Source organism: Felis catus, chromosome C2 (genome assembly GCF_018350175.1).
Source record: "Felis catus isolate Fca126 chromosome C2, F.catus_Fca126_mat1.0, whole genome shotgun sequence".
In the NCBI taxonomy this organism is placed as follows: Eukaryota; Metazoa; Chordata; class Mammalia; order Carnivora; family Felidae; genus Felis; species Felis catus.
Window position 1 is genome coordinate 82,457,023 of NC_058376.1, and position 27,021 is coordinate 82,484,043.

General features: G+C 49.5%; 2 long non-coding RNA genes across 3 annotated transcripts; one reads left to right on the forward strand and one right to left on the reverse strand.

Annotated features, from left to right (window-relative positions):
- Positions 1 to 2,140: 2,140 nt before the first annotated feature.
- Positions 2,141 to 21,944, reverse strand: LOC123380001. Of its 2 annotated transcripts, none has more exons than XR_006585199.1 (3): positions 21,596 to 21,944; positions 21,116 to 21,295; positions 2,141 to 2,634 (listed from the first exon to the last, which is right to left on the reverse strand). It is a non-coding gene; the product is annotated as an uncharacterized LOC123380001 (long non-coding RNA). The 2 variants fall into 2 exon arrangements; XR_006585200.1 differs by lacking the exon at positions 2,141 to 2,634 and adding an exon at positions 12,280 to 12,391.
- On the forward strand, positions 19,840 to 25,982 carry LOC109491712. The gene is made up of 2 exons (XR_002145177.3): positions 19,840 to 20,186; positions 24,480 to 25,982. It is a non-coding gene; the product is annotated as an uncharacterized LOC109491712 (long non-coding RNA).
- The last annotated feature ends 1,039 nt before the right edge of the window (positions 25,983 to 27,021 follow it).

The following is a 27,021-nucleotide window of genomic DNA, read 5'->3' on the forward strand; positions in this document are numbered from 1 at the left end:
GGAACCACCTGTGTAGGGGGCACCTCGGGAGAGACTCTCAAACAGCAAAGTGCCTGAAGGGAATCAGAGCTGGTGTGGGTAGCAACATGCACACTTCTGTCAGTGCATCCAGACTGCACCACAGCCCTGGTGTCGGCTCCAGGAATCAGGTGACCTTAAGCAGGACCCTACCCTCCTGGAGGCTCCTTTTCTCTTCTTTCCTTGTCTTTTCTTTTCTTTTTCCTTTACTTCCTTACCCGCCCCCCTCCCTCCCCCAGGAAATCAGAGCTCATATTCTTGCCCTCCTTGGCTCCCAGGGTTGTCCTGGGAATCAAGTGACATCCATCATGGATCTCTTCCTTCCTTCCCTCACTCACCCAGCAGTCATCCACCCAGTCTATTTATGGGCCAGACGCTGTGCTGGGTAATGAGACACAAAAAAGAATAAAAAGTAAACCCTGCCTTCAAGGAGCCCACAGTCTAGTGGGAGCCACAAAGAGTATTAGATAGGAATAATGATGCAGTGATGTCCACAGTGCTTTGGAAAGCCAGAGCAAAGGCACCCCACTCACCTTGTTTAGAGATGGCTTCAGGATGGTGATGTCTGAGGTGACTTGCGAAAGGTGAGCAAGAAAACTGAAGATATAGCACATCGTTTCCAAAATGTGGACATGATCACGGTGTATATGACCTTGGAGGCGGACCTCGATGCTCCAGTCTGAATATAACTATTGCTGTGCACGTTTTATGACCATGACTGCCCGGTGAGGCTATAAAAGAAGGAGGGGTGGCAGCCAATGGGGGACTTTTGCCAGGCAGCTTTGCCCCATGTGGAGGACAGCAACTTGTCTCCTTAAGTCATTTACACTACCTCCAGTCTGCTACAGATAAAGCCTGCTCTTCGGACCAGAACCTCGATGTGAACAAGAAGCCCCAGGTGGGCTGTTAGAATGTCATCTTTCAGGCTTGTCAGAGAAGATATTAAGATGGGAGATTGGCCATTTTTAACATGGTGGCCTCCACATGAACACAGCAGGGGTCCAGGCCAAGTGTATATAAATTGCTTCGGCCCTCTAACGCAAGAACAGAGTTAAGAACAAAGCTAAGGTAGAACAAGACACCCATATTTTGGAAACATGCCCATCCTTATGCTGTCAACGTTTTCCGGAATTATTTTCTTTTTGGCCTCCTTTGATATTAAGTAAGCGTTTTCTTTTCTGAGATATAATTGACATAACATTACATTACTTTCAGATATACAACATGACTCAATATTGGGGTATATTGGGAAATGATCACAATAAGTCTAGTCGACATTCATCACCACACAGTTACAATTTTTTCCTTGTGATGAGACTTTTAAGATCTGCTCTCTTGTCAACCTTTAAATATGCAATTCACTATTTTAACTACAGTCATCACACTGTACATTATATCCCATGACTTCATTTCTTTGTAAATGAGAAGGTTGTATCTTTTGACCCCCTTTACCCAATGTGGGTGGTTTTTTTTGTTTTGTTTTGGGGGGGGATTGGGAGGTTGTTTTCTAGATTGAGCATAAAGTGAGATCACACGGTATTTGTCTTTCTCTAGCTTATTTCACTTAACATAATGCCCTCAAAGTCCATCCATGTTATCACAGTGGTAAGATTACCCTTTTTCTTAACTTTTATTTTATTTCATTTGAGACAGAGAGAAAGCATGAGTGGGGGAGAGGGGCAGAGAGAGAAAGAGAATCTTGAGCAAGCTCCACGTTCAGTGCAGAGTCCAATGCAGGGCTCAATCTCATGACCCTGGGCTTATGATCTGAGCTAAAATCAGGAGTTGACTGTTCAACTGACTGAGCCACCCAGGCACCGCAAGATTACCTTCTTTTGGGGCGCCTGGGTGGCTCAGTCGGTTAAGCGGCCCACTTCGGCTCAGGTCATGATCTCGCGGTCTGTGAGTTCGAGCCCCGCGTGGGCTCTGTGCTGACAGCTCAGAGCCTGGAGCCTGTTTCAGACTCTGTGTCTCCCTCTCTCTGACCCTCCCCTGTTCATGCTCTGTCTCTCCCTGTCTCAAAAATAAATAAAACATCTAAAAAAAAAAATTACCTTCTTTTTTATGGCTGAATAATATTCCTATGTGTGTGTGCAACATATATACTTTGTATATATAATTTCACATTTCATTTATTGATCCATTAATAAACATAGGTTCCTTCCACACCTTGGGTATTGTAAATAATGCTGCAATGAACAGGAGGGTGCAAATATCTTTTCGAGTTACTGTCTTCATTTCCTCCAGGTAAATACTCAGAAGAGAACTTGCTGCTAATTCTCTTTTTCATTTTTTGAGAAACCTCCATACTGTTTTCAAAGTAGCGTTATTTTTAAAGATGCCAGTCTCCGCCCCAGAGAACCTGAACGAGAACCTGAAAGGAGTGATCTTGCACCCTTGGGAGCCTGCACGGTGGGGACAACAAAAATCGGAGGCGAGAATGTCTTCTATTCTCAGAAAGATGAGCTCAAGAGATCCAAGTTCAGGCCACGTTGTCAGCCACCCACCTCTCCCAGCTGGAGTCTCTCCTTCCAGCATTCTTCTGGGTCACACTTTGGAGCATGTCTGTATTTCTGTGTGTTTCTTTTCACAGAGAAGGCATTTCACTTAACATGCCTGTAAGAAAATAAGAACAAGACTAAACACTGAGAATTTCCCTTCTCCGACACAAGGGAGAGGTCCCAGGAAAATGGGCTGGGATGCGTTGTCGGGACCTTTATAACCTGTCACGCTGTGGATGCTAGATGCTATTTATTGTCTCTGCCAGCACCGCCTGGGGTTCCCACACCAGCCGGTGGTGCAGCCAGGGGTCCTGCCAGAGAGGTGGGTGGGCAGGCAGGAGAGTCACACAAGATAAGGTCTGTCTCCTGGCTGAACTAGGGGAGAAATGTTTATCCCTCACCTCTGGGCCTCTAATGAATTCCAATTCAAGCCACACAAGCCTAGGAATCCATAGTTTTAATCATTTCAAAAACTAGGCCCACTCTGGGTAAAATTACAATGCGCAAGAAGCTCAATGGAGCTTAAAGGCCACAACCTCATTATCATTTCATTAGACTCACATTTCAGCAAGATGGAAAGAAATGTTCTCACACACCACCCCCTCCCACGGCTCTCCTCTCCTCCCCCAGCCCTGTGGAATAACTCTGGAGGACAGAGATGGTTTACAACAGCTGTCAGCTACGAGAGCCACTGGCCCACTCCCATCATGCACTCTGCCCGAGGAGGAAGCTCGGAGCAGCCGCTGGAGACCTCAGCGCAAATCAGTACAAATGCTTCCCAAATCAAGTTTGCAATCCTGCGAAGTTTAGTAAAAACAACCCTGCTGTCAGTTTGGCTTCTCACAGCTGGAGGGGTCAAGCCATCAACACAGTATAAACCCAGGCCAGCAGAACCTTGTCCTGCCCAGGGCCCCAGACGCCCTCTGGGAAGCAAAGGGTTTGAAAATGTCTTAAACTTTCCCAGTTTGTTTATTTTCCAATGTTTAATGATATTGTCCATGCAAAGGAGCGGAACCCCAGCTCCTGCTAACAATTAAAGAGGTTTCCTAATTTAGGAGAAAATGTGATTTAAAAAGAGAAAGAACTTGCACAGGAAGTAAAGCACATAATTCACATTGAGAACGCGTATGCAGAAGAGCCTTGAGTTGCGAGGGCCCAGACTGGATGGTGAGCACGTGGCGTGAAAGCCGTTTCAGGGGCACTGACCTGACTGGAGGCCATCTCAGAGCAGGCTGGCAAATGTCTGCTTCTCTGGCACACCCCTGTGGTACCTTATCACCCCAGCCCCACTTCCAGTTTCGTGACTGTGCCTTGTATCTGCCACCCAGGTGTTTACAGACCTCACCAATCCCGTAAGTCCAGCGGGCTCCCATCAGTGAAATCACCCCATTCCGCGGCCGCTTGCCCCCACCTGCCACAGGCTCGCTCTGTGATGTGCAGGACTCCTCGGAGGTGCCCCGCATGTGCTCGTGAATAGGATGCCATCGAGAGTGGATACCAAATCCTGCCAAACATTCACCGTCTCCCCCCTCTTTGCTCTCTGATGCCATGTGGCCCACCGTCACTTGCTGCTGGCTTGGCCTGTAAGAATGCTGCTGCCCGTGCCCAGTGCCTCGTCTCAAAGCTCCTCAAAAGGGTGGTGCTGCCCACCTGCTATCCTTGGCGCACTGGAGCCTCATGGTGTCCTGCGCCCTTCCCGCTTCTGTCACACCCTGTCACCTGGACACCAAACACCACTGCCCTCCCTGAGTCTTACAGGAGCCTCTAGGAAGTAGCCCCATTGGCTTCTTCTGAGGCCTCTCTCTCCACGGGGCTGAGATGCTAGGGTAGGTAGAGGCAGGGGTGCAGTGAGGTGCACCCCCTTCCACTTCTCTTTCCTTCCCCTCCCTGCTAATAAATGCCTGTGCCCCAGGCTTTCCCCCAGTCCAGCAGACACATCTGAATCCCACAGGTAGAAATGGTTTAGGCTGGAGCTGGGTTCCCTACTACATGTCCTCAGACCAGCAGGCCTCACCCTAGGCTGCGTATTAGAATCACCTCGGGAGCTTTTCCCAAATCCTATGGCCAAGCCTACACCCCACACTAGGAAATCAGAATCTCTGGGCACCAGTAATTTCCTTTAATGTTTATTTATTTATTTTGAGAGGGAGAGTGTGCGTGTGAGTGGGGGAAGGGCAGAGAGAGAGGAAGAGAGAGAATCCCAAGCAAGCTCCTTGCTGACAGCAGAGAGCTCAATACAGGGCTCAAACCTACAAACCGTGAGCTCATGACCTGAGTTGAAACCAAGAGTCGGATGCTTAACCAACTGAGCCACCCAGGCGCCCCTGGGCACTGGTAATTTTTAAGTCTCCCTAGGTGATTCCAAAGTGCAGCCAAGGTGGAGAACCACTGCCTTAGAGGAATGAAGGGAAGGGAATATGAAGGCACAGAAGGCAAGCCCAAAATTGAGAGTCCTTTCCCTGTGATGGAAGAGAACCAAAGCAAGCCAGACCTGGTGCCACACCCCGGGACACACACCGAGAAAACCCAATGATTCTTTTGCCAAACCTGCCAGTGACTCCTGCTGTTGTTGTCAGTATCTCTTTCAGCTGAGTCAACCTACTGGGAGAGTCAAAGAAGACAAGCGCAGTTCAGACCTGGTGGCATCCCAGGCGCCTGGAGGGAGGAGGCCTTGTTGGTGGTTGGGGCGGAGACAGAATCCCGGGATTAACAGTGCACCGGGAGAGCTCTGATCTAACCCTGTGTAGATTTCCAAACTCTCCAGCATAGTTAGCCCTCTGCCATCCAAAACAAGGTGACCAGGGACAGGCCTGCATTAGATAGGTGCGCAGAGTTCGTTCATTCATTCATTCATTCATTCATTCATTCTTCTGTTCCTTCCTTTGTCCATTTGTCTATTTGCTCACTCATATCTAAGCATGTCAGAGCTGTATGTAAGGACCTCAGATATCAAATGCAACCCAGTAGCTCCTAGGCTTTGTTTTCAACTGGGGAATGCTGGTTTAAGTGGCGCCATAGGGAAGCATAAACAAATACAAGGACAGTTGCTCTGGTGAAAATAGGACAGGAGGCCCTGGGGCTGGCCTGCTCACCTCCCTTCTCCTGCGGGGGTTTCACCAGATTCTCTTGTTCAAGGAGAAACAGGGTGTGGAAAGTTCTCATCTTATGAGGACACTGAGGCACAGAGCAGGATAGTGCCTTGTCCAGAGCCGTATGGATTTCATGGAACGAATTTTACTATGCTAGGTATGGGGGAGTAAGACACAATCCTTGCAAAATGGAGAAGCTTACAGACTAAATTAATACCTCTGAACAAAACATCCTATTTCATCAGTAAACCCACCTCTCTCTGTTTTCTGCAGAAAGCCCTTCCTGGGTTCTTCCTCAGTACATGGCACTCATGGGAAGCCTTGTCCTTCAGCACCCACCAGGTCTGATTCATGTCCACCCAGGATACATACTGCCTACACTCACTTAAACTGTCCAGGTTGTGTTACTGGTTGTTAAATGTTTTGAATATCATACTTGGATTCCACCATCAAAGTTTCCAAAGAGTAAGAGCCAAATAGTAACAGAAAACTTCAGTAACTAGATCAGCAAAACCTGCCTTCTCACTGCAATTATTTGACACCAGATCTACTCAAGATCTTTCATACAAAGGGGAGACCGTTTTCTTCATGAGGGGATTTCCATTGGGAACGTTCTGGGCATGGCCTTCCGAAGATGCATCTTGAGCACAGAGCAGCCAGGCTATCTTCTGAGATGAATTGAAAGCCACATGGTGCCTCAGGACCAAGACAGGCCCGAGGTCAGCCCCTAACCCTTCCACCGGCCGGCAGTGTTGTGTGCGTGCCAGACAGGCACCTCTCGGGGCTCGGGTTGTGTGTGTAGTGTGTGTGGACTTCCCAGGAACTGCCCTCAGCTGAAGGGAGCTAGCTGTCTTGCCTAAGCGATGCCCAGAGGGTACAATGACCCAGCCCCATGGCCTCGATGGGAAAACCTCTTTGAAGGGCCACCCAAGCTTCAGCATGCCCCATGGGAGCAGCTGAGGCTTCCTGGCAACCCCACTGCCATTTAACCGCTCCCCCTGCCCAGTCTGGCTCCCATGACTCCCTTATAGGAGTTGTTCCATGAGCATTCCCCAACCAACCTTCTGCATTCAGGTCTTCCTCTGGAAGTCCATTTCCAAAGAACCTGACTCTCAAAACTATACATCGACAAAATGGGGGCAATAATCCCTACCCCTCAGAGCTATTGTGAGGGTTAAATGAGCTCATTGTTCACATGACATTTCCTCTCCAACATAGTGCCTGGAATATAGTGAATGATCCATACACACTTACTCACTTCCTTCCTCTCTCTATTCTTCCTTCCTCCAAGTATGTTTATAAGTTTTATAATGAATGTTCTCTCTCTCCTCTGAGGGAGACATCTGGCTCTCTGTTCATTGGTAGGGCAGAAGTGATTGACATATTCCACACCCAGTAAATGCCCAATCCCTTCTTTGTGTTCAGGTGTTCTGCATAGCTGTGCTCACCCCTCATACCAAAACATAAACACACACACATGCACACACACACAACATTGTGGAATTCTGCAATCTTTGGAGTTTTACAAACCTCCGAAGCTTTACACCATCACCACAGCACACACAATCCAAGAATTGCTTGTGTAGAGACGTATATAAACAAGTCAGACATCCCAGGAAGGAAAGATCATTTCCTGGTGGTGGAATCAAGGAGGTCCTCATGAAGGAAGTTGCATTTGTCATAGATTTTGAAGGATGAATAAAAATCCAGCAGGCAAAGAGGGTGGGAGTAGATTTCTAGGCCAAAGGCATGATATGGCGGTCAACTGTGGAGTTGGGAAAACACAAAGCATGCCCAGACAAGTCCTACAATCTTGGCTCAAGACAGGATTTTGCAGAGGAGGATGAGGGGGAGGGGCCAAGCCTGGGAAGACAGTTTGGGACCTGATTGGGTGGGGCCCTGAATGTCAAGCTGAGGCTGGAAGTAATGGGGTTCCACTGACTATTTATGAGAGGTGAGAAGAGCTTTAGGAAAATCAGTCATGGAGAGAATTGAATGAGAATGACACCAGAGGTCAAGAAATCAGTACAGAGCCTGTGCTAATAGACAGGGCAAGAGAGGACACCCCTATCTGGCAGGGGCATTGCTGGGTCAGGAGAGCAGGAGTCCCAGGGTAAGAGTGCTGACTTCTTTTTCAGATCACCACTATTAAAACCTTCAGGGGCAACTGTGCAAATAACTCATCTCCTGATCTTGGGATAGGCAACAAGTGAGCTCGCTCCCCAACTATAGTTTGGGGAAGTGAAAGAGGAAACCAACCTCAACATAGTGTGCCTGACTCACTGTTTCTGAGTGACCTTGTACACAACCCTCTGAGCCTGCTGTCAGTCACCTCCTCTGTGCACACCTTACCTCATAGGAATGTAGACACCAAAAAGGAGTCCCATGCATGAAACACCTAGAGAAACTTCTCGAAATAGGACAGACCCAGCCTTATCCCTCACTTGGCCTTGGGCAAATCACTTAACACCTTTCTGGGCCTCAGTTTCCTCATCTATAAAATGAATAGTAACTATCACCATCCATTTGTGGGACTTTTATGAGATAAAATAACCTAATAAACCTGAAGGTACTTAAAGCTCTTTGGAAGCAGGTGCTAAAGAAAGACAAGATGTAATTGTTGATGCTGTTATGTAATTGGTATTACAATTGCCACCACCCCTGTAGCCTTGTCTTTCTTTTCCCTGAAGAGCCCAAATACCGTTCATGGTGTTCTGTTCTTCATGAATAATTCTCAAATGACTCCTCTTGTTTAGACGTGGATGTATACCAGAAGGCTCCACAGATACTGCCTACCTGAAATGGACCTTGAGTCAGATCCTGCGAAAGCCAGGAGGAGGGCCTGGCTGAGAGTACCTTGGGGAGGTGGCAAAAGGGAGATGAGTCACCACCGCTCAGCAGGGAGGCTGCTGGTGTGTTGGTCAGGGAAAGGCAGGTGACTCAAGGTGGGACTTTCTGGGCACAGAGGACCTATGATCACTCACCCCTCTAATTCTTCCATCTCCTTCCATCTACCTCGATCCAGAGGCCACCCCTAGCCCATGTCTGGTCCCATGACCTAGAAATCTAACAGCGTAGTCGGTGTGACTCAGCAACCATGTGACCTAATTTTCCTCGTCTGTAAAATGGGTCTGAGCTTCTCTGAGCTATCTGCCTTACAGGGCTGATGTGAAGAGGGTCCCCTGGGCTGAGGATGCAAGAATGCTTGGTGACAATAACGTGTTGTACCAACGTAAAGGGCTATTTAAGTGGATTTTTCAAGGCTATGTTATAAGATTATCTGTTGCCTGGGGGGGGGGGGGGGTGATTTTGCCTAGAGGCCATGAGGAAAGCTGTGGGGACCCCAGAGTGTCAGTTCCCTCCAGACTCAAAGTTCCAAAGCTGGGTAGAAAGTGTCTCTTGGGGGCGCCTGGGTGGCGCAGTCGGTTAAGCGTCCGACTTCAGCCGGGTCACGATCTCTCGGTCCGTGAGTTCGAGCCCCGCGTCAGGCTCTGGGCTGATGGCTGAGAGCCTGGAGCCTGTTCCCGATTCTGTGTCTCCCTCTCTCTCTGCCCCTCCCCTGTTCATGCTCTGTATCTCTCTGTCCCAAAAATAAATAAACGTTGAAAAAAAAAATTAAAAAAAAAAAAAAAAGAAAGTATCCCTTGAAGGTGGTGTCCAAGAGAATCTCTCTTGGTGTTCTGATATAAAGCAACCCTGCCCCCCCCCCAAAAAAATCCCCAAAACCCAACCATAAGACCAGGACAGTATGGGAGTCATCACCTTCCATCAGCCCATGGCTTGGCTGTTCTCAAGTGTCTTTGGACTCTGTGCACAGAGGCATAGAGCTGGCCGGACACAGTGACATCCACCCACCCAGACCACAAAGGAACATGGCTGGGAGATGGCAGTCTCCATTTAACTAGGGAGAAGTCAGAGCTGAGCTACCAAGAGGCTTTAAGTCCCTTTTCTGTGTTGGGGGGCCTGCCCTGAATGGAGAAAGGAAGATGTCCTCAGCAGAAAAGTACCCAGTCCTCCCAGGACAGCAAACATCCAGCAGGAACAAGGGCAAGGCCAAGGGCAGAGCCTGCTTGCTGTCTCTGGCTTGGATCCCCTCCTTACAGGTGGGCTGGGAAGGGAGAGGAAATAGGTTAGTGTTCTCTAGGAGAAGTAGCTTAGGAAGAACCCTTTGGGACCTCCTCATGGGGGTAGGACAGGGTTGATGGATTGGTGAACCCCCAAGTCCCTGAAACACAGACAAATTCTCCAATGCACAGAGAAAGTTTGGACTATAAAGGCTCTGCCCCTGCCCCTGACTTCTAAGGGTTCCCCAGCCTCAAATGATTTCCTAACCTATCAGACTGGGGTTTAAGTCTTTTCTTTAATTTGATGGCTCCTATCCCTTAAACCAGATCTGATCATACTCCTAGACTGCCAGTCTGACCCTCCATGTTAAGGACCCTCCATAACCATGCTCTCCTTCCTTGGTGTAGTGGCCATGAGAATGGGCTTGGGAATCAGACTGTCTGGGTTCAAATCCCAGGTCTATCCTAACCAGCTATGGGAACTTAGGCAGCTTGTTTAACCTTTCTGGGCCACCACTAACTCATCAATATTTGGGAATAATAGTGGGACGCACCTCAAAGCTTTGTTATAAGAATTAAATGTATTAAATGGCTCAGCATAGGGCTTGCCACCCAGTAAGCACTCTTGTCTTGGCTCCTTTGGAAAATCACCCTCCACTGCCTTTTCAAGATGGGGCTTCTGATCTATCTTTTACAGGCCTTCTTTTCTCTCTGGCCTGCACCTTCCTCCACAGTGACACTGTCCCTTGTCATATTGGTTTTCTCCTGACTTCCTGGTCACATAGTAGCTTATGTAAGCTCATGGGACAAGCTAGCCACCATTCATCCTTCTTGGAAACCCTCAGTTCTTCACCTGCCTGGGCTTGAGATCCTTCTCTATGAAGCTGTGCCCCTCTCATCTTTTATAAGCTCAAAATTCATGACTTTCATGAAACATGGCATAGTGTTTCAGAGAAGCATAACCTCTGGGCTGAGACAAACCAGCTTAACCTATTATCAGCTGTGTGACCTTGGGCAGGTTACCTAACCTTCCTTAGTCTCAGTTTCCTGATATGTTAGATGACATAGGTACCCCTCCCTCACAGGGTGAAGGAGAAGATAATGTAAAATAACACCCCCCCCCCCTCGAGGCCTGGGGCAGTGCTGGGGGCAGTGCTGGGGGCCTTCTCTCCTCTCCACCCTGCTCTGATAGCACCTTCTCTTTGTCCTCCAGCCCTCAACAATCTTTCCAGCCAAAATTAGCTTACTCTGTGTATGTTCGTGGGAATTTATCATGTGGTGGTTACTCTTTTCGTTCATTCAACATTTATTGGGCATTTACTATTTGTCCTACACTGTGTGGGCTCTAGAGATGACTATGACCTAACTCCTGTCCTGGAGAACTCACGGAAAATTGAGAGGCTCAATATATGTGCAGCTAATCTTGTGGGAAGTATTATATGGGGGCCCGTATACAAGGTACTCTAGATCACAGCCTATGGAGTGACTAACACTGATTTCAGCAGTCAAGGGCTTAAACCCAATTCTGCAAGCATTGACTAAGCCCATGCTGTGTGCCAGGCACAGTACTAGTCACCAGGGATTCAGGATAAAGAAGACAATGTCTCTATCCTTAGGGAATATGGGGTCCAGTGGGAAAGTCGGACAAGAAATGTAAGGATTATATCATATGAAAAGTACCTGTGTGCCCAGGGTGCTATTATGTAAGAGGGGGACAACTACGTTATGTAGCAAGGAAGACTTCCTGGATGAGGTGACATCAAGATTTGAAGGACAAGTAGGAATCGGCTAAACAAAGGAAAGATAGGAAGGTCTGCCCAGAGGGAGGGAAACAGCCTGTGCAAAGTCCAGGAGGAGTGAGGCCAGGTAAAGGGTTCAGAAACTTCGAAAGTGTTCTGTAATTCTGGATGCATATGCATGAGGCTCTGAGCTTCTGGAAAGTTCTTCTTTCTCTTTCTCTCTCCAACATCCTATCTCTGGTCAAATCCTTAAACCCCAGCTCCAGCTCCCCCGTTTCCCAGAGGCTTCAGCCCCTCTGGTGCCCTAGTTTGGAGTCATGCAATCCAGACTCCTAGGAAGCTGCCAAAGGAATAAGGGGGAGACCCGTGGTGGGTGCTTAGGCTGAGCCGGAAAGGGAAAAACTTCCCACCCCCTGCTCCCTATGAAAGGACACTGACCAATGGCCAGGGTTAGCCTTGGGTTGTGGTCAGTCCATGGTAACAGCTGCTAGATAGCAGGAAAAAACCTGCTTCCTCAGTCGAAGCCTCCCCACCCCCAAGCCCTCGGCCTCTCTGCTCTATGTTTGGTCCCCTAGGGCTCCGCTCCTGCCAAATCATTTCCTGCTAATTTGGTCAAGGTGAAGGTCCCCTCACCTTCCTGGAGTTTTACCATGCAGCCAGCAGGCTGCAGAGACTCCCAGCATACCCCACACCTGCTGTTGGGGCACAGTCACCGCATACACACGCTCACATATGTGCACACACTCCTCTCCCACATGCAGACTCACAGAACTCAGTCACACACAGCCTCTCACCCCCCTTAGCCATGCATCTGCTCGTAGACACACACACACACACACACACACTCGAGCACTAGGAGCGCACAGCTTGCCTCTGTTCTGTGAGTCCCCCGTGGGGAAGATCAGCCCCTCAGAAGGTTTTGGGCCTCCAGCCGAGGGACGGACATCAAGCCCTGCTCCAGAAAGCCCCAGGATCTCTCACTGAAAAGGTACCAAAGGGTTAAGAAAGAACATTTCCAGGGAGTTTGCCTCTTAATCAACACAGTTAATTCTTTTCCTTTTACAAACATAAATTCTTGGCAGTCACTCACCAAGAAAGAAAGGGGTAAGAAAAAAAACCTTAACCCAACATTAGTCAAATCTTTGCCTCTTCCCATTTTTTTTTTTTCAAGTTAAAACCCAGGGGAATTCAAAGCAATGAGAGAAATCCCAACCCAGATGGAATATTTTTGCTAATATACGTCTGCAAGTTATTTAAATGTATGTTTAAGTGTGCATGCGTGGAGGTGGGGGGGAGGGTGTAGGGAATGTGAGAGCGAGCAAGTATGGCTGAGTGGGTGTGTGTGTGCATGCGCACGTGTGACTGGAGCAGACCCTGGCTGTCCTCCGGCCCCAGCTCTCCCGTCTAGACCTGAAGCGGGACAAGGCCATTGTCCAGGACTGTCCTTGTCCTGCCACCTAGGGTCTCCTGGGACCACAGCCCCTGTACCTGCCGCCCCCACCCCCAGCCCCAGGATGGCCTGGGGGACATCTTCTGCCAACAGTAACCCACCCACCATAGACTTTCTTGCCCTTCTTTCCTGCATAGCCAGAAGAGCTAGGGTGGGAAAGGGACATTTTAGAGGACCAAGCGCTCACCACAGAGCTGCCCCCACAGTGGCCCTGCTTGGACTGGAGGTCCGACTTGGGCTCTGTTCCTGACCTCTTGCTACCCCCTCTCAGAGCTCTTGTATGATCTTCAGACCCCTGTCATAGTCCCTGTCTACTTTTTCTCTCACCCCCTTGGAGCCCCCCCAGATGACAGGCCTGACCCTCCCATACACCCCACCCCAGCAAGGGTCCTCACCTCCTCCCCAGAAGCCCCTCCCAGCTGGGCTGAGGGTGCAGGGGCTTCACGGACCACCCCCTCAGCCCCTACCTGCCCCAGGCACCCTCTCTTCTACTCCCCCCATGAGCCAACTTTAATTCTGTTAATCTTTTTTTCTGAAATTGCTCCTCTGGCCCCCTAATCAGCTGTGTGGGTTCCAACTTCCTGATTTCCAGGGGAAGATTAAGCAGCTTTCTCCATCTAAAGGCTTTTTGGATGCCTGGGCCACCCCACAGGCTGGCTGGACCCCCTCGGTGAGAGGCCTGCCCTCACTCTTCTGAGCCTCGGCCCACCCTGAGTCCTGGGCCTTCCATGAGGAACTTCCCATGCCCCTACCCTGCCCTGGCCCCCCAGAGACTCCAGCCTTCCTGTCATTTCCCCTCCACACAAAGGCCTCTCAGCTCCTCCTGCCTGGGCCCAAGGCCTGGAGCCCACCACCTACTCTCACCAGCTCTTGGGAAAGGAGTACAGCAGCAGGGGTGGGGGGCAGTGCTCAGGGGCTGGAATTTGCAGAGACTCCTCACTCAGTAGCTCCCCTCCTCCACCCAGTTTCTCCTCTGGCTTCTCTGCTCTTCCCACCCGCTCTTGCCCTCGGAGGCCCTTTTTCTGAGAACGTGGCCATCCATGGTCTCCCATGGCTGAGGAGGGGACAAGATGTACCAGCTTTCAGCTCTGCACATGAGTCACCTACACTGCTCATCTCCTTGAGCCATGTCAGGATCTGGTGCTCATCTGAGTCCCGGCAAAAAGGAGTCGGGATCACGGACTGAGTGAGGAAGGGCCATTGGGAGGGGAGATGGAGAGAGAGACAGAGTCCAAGGGAAAGTAGCAATGAGTTTTGGACTATGTGTCATCCGAGCTTGTCTGACATGTAGCTAGGGGATAGTGTAGCTTACATCTGACTTTTGACATGGAAGAAATAGTTGCCTGGAGAGGAATCTCTGAGACAGAAAGAGGAAAAGAAGACATTTGGTAGAAAGTGTCCAAGAATGCCCCCTTATCAGGGCTACAGCTTCCTTCTGAAATGGGTAGGGTCTTAGGACCTCCACCCCTGGAACTGGCTTCCTAAGGCCTGAAGATGTCAGGACTCTTCAGCCAGTCTTCAGAGAGTCCATGAATCCCCTGACACCATGCAACATCTTTGTGAATATGGGCATTATTATAAGAACCTCCATGACCTTAATCATGTTCTCAAAAGGATTCCTCACTCCATGAGGCTAACAACCCATGAACTAGAGATTAACATGAAGGTGACACTTGAAGCTGGCCAGGGTGACCCAAAGAACTGGGCCAGAGTGGCTGAACCAAGTGGACTGGATCAGGCTCAGGCGGTAACGCGAGTCTGAGGAGCTGACCTTTGCTTCTAGGTGAGTGCGTGGGGACAGGGGTCAGGGGGTCCCCAGAGATGAGCTGGGTTCGTGGAGACCGCATAGAAAAGCTGATCTCTGCCAGGTGAAATCCTGGGGTGCACGTGACACGCTTTCCCTGGGCTGAGCTAGTTTTTGGCTTTGTCTACTGCAGCCCTAACAAGTACTGCTAAAGCAAGCCCTTAGGTCTTCCTGGGGCTTCAGTGAAAAGTGCATAGGAGGGTCTGCGCACAGAACTTTCACAACATGTACAAAGTTCATCTGTCTCAGAATAAAAGCAGCATCCACTCAGGGTGCCTGGGTGACTCAGTCGGTTAAGCGTCCGACTCTTGATTTTGGCTCAGGTCATGACCTCACGGTTTGTGCGTTTGAGGCCCGTGTCAGGCTCTGTGCTGACAGTGCAGAGCCTGCTTGGGATTCTCTCTCTCTCTCTCTCTCTCTCTCTCTCTCTGTCTCTGTCTCTGTCTCTCTCTCTCTCAAAATAAATAAAATAAACTTAAAACGAATAGTGTCCTGTCTTCCAAGGGCTGTGAGCACACGTGTTCAGCACTGATGTGGGTGAGTCAGAGCCATTACAGAAAAAGAGAGGGGAAGGTCATCAATACCAAGGGACTGTTTGGAGGAAATGATAGCTGCTTGGCAAAAGGCCCCTTGCCTACCTCTGCGCTGACCAAGCTGTAGGACCTTTCTGGGTCACAGCTCCCTCTCCCGGGAAATGATGATGTGGGGCGCCATCTTGGAAATTTAAGTACCCTCTCCTGTCCCCTTGCTGGAGCTCTTGTGTGGGGCAAGTGGAGATTATCTAAGAGCCACAGGGCGCCTTCCCAGCCTTCTCCCGTGTGCCTCAAGACCACCCGCCCAGGGTCTACACACAGCCCTCTTCTCTTACAAAGTCAATCTCCCTACAAAACGGGCTGTGGGAACAAGGTTTTCCTCTTTCTTTTTTGACCTGGCCACTCTTCTGCTTGCTTTCATGCTCAGATTGAGCACATTCAAACAAAGGACAGAGCTGGGGAGCCAGGCTCAGACAGGTGCAGAAGGAGCGTTCTGGCACCAGGGGTACTGGCCGCCACAGAGGACAGCTGGGAGGTGGGGGGCGTGAACTTTCCCCTGGCCCTCTGATGAAGCGATAACCTTCCTCTGTTCTAGGACTGCGTGCTGCTGTCCTAGATAACCTCCCAATCTGGCTTCTGGAGCCTGATGGATCCAGAATGCACGCTAGCCCATGCGTGCCTGTGTGGTTTAGATCCGTATGTGTCTATAGCTATGTGTATAAATATAGATAGATGGGTACAAACCAAGGGTTTACGAGGTGGCAGCGATGCTTTCTGCCAGGCTGCTGCCAGTGCCTCTAAGAGGGGAGCTCCGGTGTCTCTCCCTGCAGGTCTTTCCTGTCACTTCCGCCCGTGACTCCTTTCCCCATTTCCCCACCCCAAGCTGTCGCACCATCTCCTCCCTCGCTTTTCCTCCCCGAAGCCAGGCTGCTGCTATATCTTCACTTTTTCCTCCACAGCAACTCCGAAATCTGTTCCTTTCTTGGTCTCCGCCCCCACCCCCCACTGGCATCCCCCTCCTTGTCTCTCCTGTCTCCCCTGCCTCCCCCATCTCTCCTCTCTTGCCTCTGCTTCTCCTTGGTGGTCACCCTCCCTGATTCTGTGCCACCTCTGTCTGCTCTTTGTCCATCTGTCTGTCCCTCTCTGTGCCTGTTTTACGCGCAGCTCTGTCTCCCAGCCCCTCCGAGTCCCTGTCTGCCTCTCTCTGTTTTGCGCGGCTCTCCATCTCTCAACAAGGAACTCAGCCAGGAACTCCTCTGGGAAGCAGTGTTTCTAGCCTCCTCCTTCTAACCTCGCCGTCAAGCTGACTTTTCATCTGGCCCGGGCTGGGAGCAGAGCAGAGGCTGCCCAGAGTGGGATGGACCTCTTTGGCCTGTGAGAACCAGCGGGCCATGGGAAGAACAGCTGGGCTGGGGACCAGTGATGCAGGCCTGCCTGTTACTAAAACGAGTGGCAGCTCTGGCTCATTTGCATGTCAGGACTCTTTTACATAAATCTGCATGTCAAGCTAGAGGCCCTGGAGCCAGGTAATGCAAAATGATGCAAAATAAATTAATCAGTGTGCCCTGCTGCAGGTGTAAGCCAGCCCTGTCTTCCAACTGCCAGCGCAAATCCCTTTGGGCTGATTTCCTTACAGGGTAGGGGGTGGAGAGTGGGGCATGGGCAGGGTGCTGGCCCACAGTGGGCAGGCAGTGTTTCCCCAGGCTGTGGAAGGCCCCAGGGGCCGCCTGTTGCCCAGCCTGGCTCCAGAATGGCCCTCAGAGAGGATGGACCCTGACGGCTGGAGACGGCTGTGAAGGCAGCCAGCCTGGACCACGGCCTCATCCAGGCCCTGGATACTCAGACTCCAGAGCTGGGGAAAAGGTGGGTGCAGGGTATACCTCATCCAGGGGGAAAATTGAGGTGCAGGGAGTGGAGGAGGGATTATTCCAAGGCTGCCCGGCTCCTCGTGGTGGGTCTGGCTCAGAAGCCTGCACTTCAAGCCCTCAGTAAGCAGCCTCCCTGCTCCTTACCACTGGCTAGAAGTGGGTGAATTTTACTGCTCCATTTGAGGGCTCAGAGGTGACAGTCTGATCTTCTTCTCTAGTCCAGCCTTTGGGAGCACTGCCCCGTTCTAACCACCTCGGGAGACCCCTCAGGCCTCCCTGACCCAGACATGGAGTCCTGCTCCTCCTTTAGAAAGAGGCAGCACGCGAAAGAGATGGTGGCCATTCTCCCTCTGTGGTCTCCAGCCTCTGGGAAGCGTGACTTCTTGGCTCCCCTCTGGACTGGGAAATGACACAGAAGCCCCAAGGCTTCTGAGAGGAGACCCCTTCATATGAAAGGGGGATGAAGGGCAGGGTCACTAGCACCAGAGCCTGACCCATCCTCAGCTCTGTTTCTCCTCCAAAGGCCAAGGTGAACTAGCCTCGGGAGCCCCAAGACTCCCAAAGACCTCGCACCCTCTCCAGACACAACCCGCAGGCTGGTCAAAGGAGAGCCACGGCAAATCATTTTTGTACCAACTATGGCTGCTCTCCTTCTCCTCTGCTGCAGGAATCTGGCCAACAGGGCTCCATCCTGCCATCGGAGAGTGCAGACCAACTGCGCCGTGACGGCCACCTCAGGGGGCAGGGCATCCAGTGGTTAAAAGCAGGATCTTTGGAATGAGCCACATCTCTGTCTGTGTTCTGCTGCTACGATTACCAGCTGTGTGACCCAGGGCAAGGCACCTGGCCTTTCTGAGCCTAGTTTTCTCTTCTGTAAAATACGGGTGGTTTTACTTCCTACCTCATAGGGTTATTAGGAGGCTTAAAGGAGACAAAGCGTGCACAGCACCTGGCGCAGAGTAAGCATCTATCTATAAATGCTGGCCATTACTACCACGGGCAAATACAAGCAGTCCAGTCTAGGGCAGAGGAAAGGGGAGGGGAAGCAGAAGAAAGTCCACCTGGAGCCCTTCGTCTGCCTTGGCTTTCCCTGTGCCCTCCTTTCAATTTATTCTCCACGTTTGCACCAGAGGCAACATTCTGAGACACAAATGCTGTCATGCCACTTCCTGGCGTTAGACCTTTTCTGGCTCCCTATTGCTTTTCGGATAGAGCCCAAGCTCCCTGACTTGGTTTTACAAGGCTTCTGCTTATCTCTGAGTCTCACATCTCACCTTCTTGTAACCTAAAGTCAGGCCTGTGGTTACTCAGACACACACATCTGTGCTCACCTTCAGGCCTCTGCACGGCTGGTCCTGACCCCAGCTACTCACCTCTTCTCTTAGCTTAGAAGTTGCCTTCTCCAGAACACTCCCACCCTCTGGCTAAGGATGGAAAGAGGAATATAAGGGGCTCCTCGCCCCTGGGGGATTTCCCCTGAGAGGTCTAAGCAGTAAGGTTGTCCAAGATCATCTAGTGACTTCGCCTTTGGCAGAGGAGAAACCTGGGTTCCCAGAGGGAAGGGGCTTCCCACCCACCCCTCTGCATACTTGGGCAAATCGGTGACCCTCCAATCAGTGACTCCTCCTCTGACACCAAGTGCCTCTCATTCTAATTCATCTGCATTTAATCATTTAATCACTTCTATGAAGGGAGAATGAATAAACAGAAAAGACTTGGGGACCCAAGGGAATGAATTCCAAGCCCCAGTAGAGACCATGAGGGATTACGTATTCGGGGGCAACAGCTATTTTATAGCACCCCTCGAGTATCCCCATGGGGGCGTTCATCTCCTTTTACCTTTTCATAGAATTCTGGTCTGCGTCATCTGCCCAGTGAGCAGGGCCTGGGACCAGATGAGACCCAGTCAAGGCCACCATGGGAGCATGAAAAGCACCCAGGATCAGGAATCAGAAGACTTCAGTTCAAGTTCCACCTGCTAGCTGTGCAAATGGGCAAATCACTTAACCTCTGCACCCCAGTCTCCCCAACTGTAAAAAGGGTTAGTAACAGGTCTCACCAGGCTGTGGTGAGGCTCATGTGAGGTGATGGATGTGAAAGTGCCTTCTAAACAGTTCGACATTCAACATGCTTTTTTAATGAGCCGGGACAAGCCAGGAAGGTTCTGATCAGAAACCAGGCTTTAATGTCCACAGTCAATTGCTAACCCACCCTGTGTTCCTGTTCACATTCTGTACCTAATCTGTTAGGGACTGAAAGGTGCTGGGCTTATAAATATTTGTTCCTTATGGCCAGACTTTCCTGGGTTTTATCAGCCTGGCTGATAAGATAATCCTGCCCTGTGGGGTGAGTTCTGGCACCTGGCGTTCTGCATTGCAGGTGACCTCTCAGACCTAACTTTTTAATACCTAGCAAGGCAATACATCGGCTCTCAAATTACAGGCTGGAGGTGGAGGGGCTGTCCAAGGGGGCCTCTGAAATTAATTCTCTTTGTTTCTGAATCTGATGTCTAGAGCTGACCAGAGACTCCAAATTAACACCTTTCATGCCAGATGGTGACTGGGTCTCCACTGGCTCCACTAAGCTCAGAACCAAAATGGTTTTGAAAAGACTTGAAGTGAGCACCCTTCTCCTTTAATTAAGTGCGAAATCTCCGTATCTGTTTCAGCCTTTGAAAAGTGAAACCCAGGAAGGCAGCTTCCCCAGGCAGAGAGGAGAGGTGTGCAGAATTAATATTCCATCTCGATTTTTCCTGTGTAATTTAATAAGTTGACTAAGCTTATCAGGGGGACCCGGGCTGCATTTAGCCACTGGGTGAGCCAGACTCCTGCCGCCTCACTTTCCCAGTCAACAAAGCTCACATTAGAGCGGTTGACTGGTCAGGCGAGGTGAGTCAGGGTTAAGGTGAAGAGCTGGGACCAGGCTCACCTTGCTCAGTCACATGTTACCATTTGGCAACCCGTCCCTCCTCCCTCAAACATGCTAGCTGGATCCTCGATCCTCACAGAATCCTGGGTGCAGCCTGAGCCACACCTGCCCTCCCAGGCGTTGTCCCTCCGGTCCCAGATGGGCCCACTGCCTTCTGCCACCCCAGCCTCAGGTGAGACTGATCGGAGCAAGGTATGGACTTGCTAGGTATTAAAAAACAAACAAAAAAGGAACTACTTGGGGACTGCCCCAGCCCTGTACCTCCAGGAAGAAAGACAATTGCCTGGCCTAGCTGAGACTTGACCTCCAGCGGGCCCTGCTCCCCACCCTCCCTCCCACCCCCTTTCTCTCCCTCTTCTGCAGGGCTGGAGGGCAACCCCAGGGCTGCTTCCCTCTGGAGTTTCTCTCTCCCTCAAGGAATCTGATTCACAAAAGTAAAATTCTCACAGAAAACTCCAGAATCCCTAGAAAGAAATCCTTGGAACCCAGTGTGGGAAATATTACTGTCTCTGGGTATTTTGTCTCTTTTTGAACATCTCCTGAGTGTCTGCTCATCTCCACAAGAAGTACATGGAGGTGGGAAGGGGGGAGATACCAGTATAGCATGTTCTTCCCATAATAATAGAACTCTAGAGCTAGAAGAGATTTCAGAGATCTACTAATGCAACCCCTCTTTTTTTACAGGATAGTCTGAGGTTCAGGGAGGAAAACTGGTCTGTCCAGTGAGTTCTAATAACTAAGGCAGGGCCGGGGGGGATTTAGCTCTGGATGCCCCAGTAGGGTAGTCTATCACGTTCCAGGGGTTTAAAGCAGGGGCTCTGGACTGGGATGGACCTGAGTTCAAAGTCTGGCTCAGCTTGAGATTTGGCAAGTATTTAAAGCTTCTGTTGGCCTCAGTTTCATCATTTGTAGAATGGGGATGATAGTGATCACCTCACAGGATCAATACATGAGATAATGTGTGTCAGTGTCTGACATGCATTACATTAGCACATAAGCTCCCTGAAGGCAAGGGCTTGGTTTCACCTACGGCTGTAACCCCAGAGCCTAGAACATGCCCTGCCCAGAGCAGCAGTCAATAAATACCTATTGAGTGGATGAAAGCAGCATATGGTTCTTACATTATTGCCCAGAGTATTTTCTTATGCAGCTTCAATCCCCGTTTGTTTTCTTCTCCTGGACACCTTTCTCTGCCTACTCCTTGTAGCAGTGTGGATTGTACATGAACATTCCTGCACACACACCCACACCTGCACGTCCCTGTGCCGCTCTGCTGCTGTCTGTCCTGTGTGTCTTCTCACCTGTAGGGGGAGAAGGGAACCATGAGGTTGAATCCAATCCTTACTTTCCTACCCAACACCCTCTGCCCCACCCCCACCACTGCCATCCCATTGGGTGATCACATTCTTGCCCCTATGTACCTGAAATCCTGCCCCCCCCCATAATATCCTTGGTGTCGCCTAGCAAGCCAGGGGTGGTTTAAAAAAAAAATCACCACCAGTTTTTGCTTTCCAAGGAGGGCTGCCCACTTATTTTTGTTTTGTCTGATTCAAAACGGACTGACGCAATTCCCCTCTGCTCTGACAAATAGGGACCCTCACCAAAGAAGGAAACAGAGCCAGAGTGAGAAGAGAGCAGGTCGGAGGCTTTCTGGAGACTTCTATGGTTCCCATTAGAGCACAGACAGCTGGACAGTTCTCTCCTGGGTTCAGGCCTGGAGTTTCAGGAAAACACAAAGACTCAGAGATGTGCCTTCATTTGAGTCATTTGGGTGGAGTTGCTGTTTTTATCTGTGTTATCTTCCCCATTTCCCTCTGCTTCCGAGCCGGAAGCAGTGAGCAGAGAGTGGGAATACCTACCCGCTTTCTCCTGCCTTTGGAGTCTAGGACACTGAGGCAAGATACAGAGAAAATGCTACAGTTCCTCTCAAATCCTGCTTTGCCCCCTTTCCACCCGCCTGCCCCCGCCCCCTGCATTTAGGGATTTCATTTATTTTGAACTAGTGATCATCTTGAGGAGGAAAATGCAGGAAACTGATAGACTAGATTATAACACAGTGTAAATAACTCAACCCTGCAAATTAACATAGGCCCACAAGCCTGGACCTGAAAGAAGCAGACCACAAGCAGGGAAGAATGTGTCTAATAGTAGCAAATAACCGTAACAACAAATAAGGTCTATGGTCTGCCAGAGACTGGATTGGTGTGACCAAAAGACAAATGGTAAAGTCTGTAGGGGTTGGGTGTTTGTTTGTGCGCTCCCTTGATGTGTATGACCAAAGAACAGATTCCGTTTGCTTCCACCTTCTTTTTAATAACTGAACAAGGGTCTCCGTTTATTAAATTAATAAATGTTGGAAATGTTGGCTCTGTGCAGGTAAGTAGTTTCCATCCTTTTGAGGTTGGCCTCCCCCTGTTTGAGCTCAGATCTTACTAGGCACAGTGCCTGATGCCAGTAAGTGTCCCGTACCCCTGCCACTGCCCACCAGCCAAGCAGAGAGGCCAGGCAGGGTGGTCCACCCCGTGGGGCTCCAGTGGGCTGAAGCAGGGGGCAAGGAACAACTCTTACCACAATTATGGGCGCTGGATGTACCTACCCCATTGAGAATGCGCCATGCACATCAAGTTCAACAAACTGATGCAGAGGTCTATTATGAACTAAATTCCATGCCCTGCCCACCCCTAATTTGTAGGTTGAAATCCAGTCCCCAATATGATGGTATCAGGAGGTGGGGCCTTTGGAAGGTGAATGGGTCATGAGGATGGAGCCCTCATGAATGGGATTAGTGCCCTCAGAAAAAAGACCTTGGAGAGCTCTCTCACCCCTCTGCCACAAGAAGACACAGGGAGAAGACAGCCATCTTCAAAACAGGAAATGGGACCTCACCAGACACTGAATCAGCTGGTCCTTTGGTTTTGGATTTCCCAGCCTCCAGAACTGAGAAGTAACGGTTGCTTAAGCTACCCAGTCTATGGTGGTGTTTTTAGAGCAGCTCCAACAGACTAAGACAGAGTCTCAGAGCATTACAGGAGTGAGATAGAGTCTGAGGTGGTCGTGAGGGCTGGAGTGCGTAGCAGGGAGTCACAGAGCTGGGGAGGTTCTCCCCTAGCCTGGGACTTAACCCCAAGAAGCTTGCTTCTGCTTGGGCCACAGGAGCCACATAAAAACCCTGCCTGCTCATTAGTTCAGTGTCTATAGCTCGGTTCTGCCCCAGACATTGGCTCCCACTTGGTCCTGTTAGAAATGAGCCCATCGGGGCGCCTGGGTGGCGCAGTCGGTTAAGCGTCCGACTTCAGCCAGGTCACGATCTCGCGGTCCGTGAGTTCGAGCCCTGCGTCAGGCTCTGGGCTGATGGCTCAGAGCCTGGAGCCTGTTTCCGATTCTGTGTCTCCCTCTCTCTCTGCCCCTCCCCCGTTCATGCTCTGTCTCTCTCTGTCCCAAAAATAAATAAACGTTGAAAAAAAAAATTTTTTTTTTAAAAATTAAAAAAAAAAAGAAATGAGCCCATCAGCCCACTCAAATGAGGGATGCGGAAACTCAGCACAGTGAAGCGAGGCTTTAATCAATGTCTTGCGAGAGCAGGTGTCTGATGGACAAGCACACTCAGGGCAGTTACAGCAGATAATTTATCTCCTACCATGAAAGTCCCTCCCCTGATTCCTCATTGGCTGAGAACTACACAGGTTACAGACGTACCTGGAAGTCGTCTATGCCCATATAAGGCAAAAAGTAGTTTGATTGGAACAAGTGTACGTTCCCTGAGGTGACCCAGGGATTTTCAGTCCCTCCTCCCTTTGTTCTTTTGCATATGCTCATCGCAAATCCTGCAAAAATAAGCCCACGAAATGGAGAGGGGAAGAAGAACCAGGAAGTGAAGTGTCTAAAGGTTGGGGGCTCCATTTTTGGGGGGGGGGGAGTTTTACATTCTTCCAATAGGTTGTAAACCTACTGTTACCTAGACAGCACGGCTTCTATTTGGTATTTCTGAAAATGAATCATCTCCCTTACTTCTCACAGTCCCAGGCTGTCTCTCAGTTCAGCTTTCCAGGCTTGCCGTACCTGGGACTTGGCAGCCTGGTTCCATTTCCGCTTCATGACTGTCTTGGAAATCCCATAACCTCAGTCACCAACAGTTACCCTCTAAGCACCAAAATCTACCTCAGACCCTACATCCAACTCAAGTGTCTGGGACGCCACAACATGCCAGACTCCTAGTGGGGGTAGGGAGGGGGCTTGTGGGGAAGAAGGAGTGGATCAAGATGGGCAAGGAGGAGAATGGTTTGGGTGAATATTAGGAAGAGAGTTAAAAATGTGGCATGTGGCATGTGGCATGTGGCATGTGGCATGAGTGGGTTGGGTTCTTTAAAGGGCTACTGGAGTGAGATTGAAACATTAAATTGATTTCCAACACCCTTTGGCATAAGCAGAGAGTCCCTGCTGTGAACCCCAATGATGTGGCCTCCATCTGATTCTTTTGGCTTTTAGGTGTGACCTCCAAGGAATGACAGAAGGGAATGATTTTTGAGCTGAGAAGAATGTATTCAAACTCCATGCAGTGTTGCGAAAGGTCTTTTTTTGTTAGCTCTGTTTTTGCTCTGAGAAGGTCTTTTTTTTTTTTTTTTTTTTTTTTTTTTTCTTTTTACTTCTGGAGGTCTTGATGCTTACAGCAATCACCTGGCTTTTTCTGGTCTGGAAGTCATATCTGTCTCCTCACCAAGGGCCTTGCTTCCACTTCATAACATCCTCCATTCCAACTCTCCATACTTGTCAGCAGAGGATACACACGTAGGAAACAATCAGATCTACGAACCAAGCTATCAATATTTGCCTTCCTGCCCCGTCATGGGTCATAGGCTCTGACGCAGAAGTGATGCTGTAAGAGTCTGCCTGGTTACCCCACTCACCTCCCCAGAAAGTGCACGCTGGTCACTCATATTGATCCAAACAGAAAACAGCCCTTTGACGTCACCCCAGCTTTGCCTCCTCTTTCTCCACAAGCCCAACCTTGGAAAATTTCCTATTCGGCTTTAAAAAAAAATGAATGATAACCTGAATGGAAACAGAGATAGCCTATTTATCAGAATTTCATACGATACAAAATGGAATCACTAAAAATAGGGTAAAGGTGTAAGGTTCCAAGTCAACCTCGACAGGACTCGACTTTAACAAGATGACATTTACTAGTGGTCAATGAAAAGTGCCCCCAAAATAGCACAGCTATATAATTTCAGAGTTTGAAAGATAGAACTAACAGAGCTACACATTGACCCGCAAGCTCAGTAGGAGTCAAGGGCACAACGTGACTCTCAAAAAACCTAAAGCAAGTTTAGGCTGCATCATCAGAAATGTCAAGAACAAGAGAAGGAGGTGATGATCCCGTTCTTCTCGGCTCTGCTGGGCCACACCTGACGTGTTGTGTTTCCCTTCTGACACCACTCCAGGATGAACACTGACAAAAACTATCTTGTATTAGAGGAGTGGAAACAGGAAGACAAAGAATCTGGAAACTATAACAAGCAAGGACCATGAAAGAACGAAGGAAGTTTAACGCCAAAGAGGAAAAAGATTTAAGGGGGCCTGAAAGCTGTTTTTCAAGTATGTTAACGACTAACCTGTACACAAGAGATAAAGCTTCCCTGTCCCCAACTCTAGAGGACAAAGTAGGTCCTCTGAGTTGGGGAGCTAAATTTCAGTCTGGCCTGAAGAAGAATTTTCATTCCCAACTGTGAGAATTGTCCAAAGCTAGGATGGTCTGCCGGATGAGGTAATGATTCCCCATTACTTGAGGTATTCAGGCAAAAGCTGGAGGTTCACATATGAGGGATGCTAAAGAGAGAATTGTCGAATTCGTCCGAGGAGTAGTTCAGATCCTTTCAATTCACAGCCACTCTGACTCTAGGGATTGTTATTATAATTTATTATACTGTCCCCTACATGAAAGTATCAAATTCCCTTTGTTAATGCAATAAAGCTGATGAATTTCGGAAAGGTTTCCCAGTTCTTTTCAGACTCAGTTTTAAAATTTCAGACAAAGAGGGCGCCTGGGTGGCTCAGTGGGTTAAGTGTCCAACTTTCACTTGGGTCATGATCTCACGGTTCATGGGTTCGAGCCCAGCCATTGGTCTCTGTGCTGACAGCTCAGAGCCTGGACCCTGCTTTGGATTCTGTGTGTCCCTCTCTCTCTGTCCCTCCCCCACTCACACTCTGTCTCTCTCTCTCTCAAAAATAAATAAACATTAAAACATTTTTTAATTAAAAAATTAAAAAAATAAAATTTCAGATAAAGAGCACAGACTCTGGAGACGACTGCGTGGGTTCAAATCTGGCTCTGTTACTTATTAGCTGTGTGACCTTGGACAAGTCACTTAACTTCTCTGGGCCTCAATTTCATCATCTATGAAATAGGGATAATACTAGTACCTGCCCCAGAGGGACATGACGGAGATTAAATAAAGTAGTATTTGAAAAGCACTCAGAACACTGCCGGCATATAGTAAGGACTGTGTTTGTTTAAAAAAAATAACGTAAAATGGCTGAAAACAGAGAACAGGAATGGTCTCAAATTTAACAAACAGTTCACGGATGTCTTCCTCCTTTACCGACCATCACTAGCAGCTCTAGCTGTAAAATAGCCAAGAGCCCAGAGGTGGCAAAAAAAAAAAAAAAAAAAAAAGAATAGAAAAATCACAGTCTCCCTAAGCTCTCAGGGGGGAAGCAAAAGCTTCCTGCTATTGGCTTACGGTAACCTCTGAAAAGGCCTGTGTGTTTAATGACGCCAGCTTATCCCTACCTCCCCCACCCCTCCTCTCCCTTGGAGTTGCTAGGAGGCCAGGGGTGTGCTGCATTGTAATAAAGCAGTGCCTGGGGACGGCGGGGGCCAGAGCATGTTAGATATACAGGGTCTGTCCGCAGGAGCTTAATATCCTCTTACTGGAATAACTATTGTCCCAGCTTCTCGACAAATACCAACCATCATTAATAAAAGGACTAATAAAAGCATTTATTGCGCGCAGGCAATGGCCTTGCT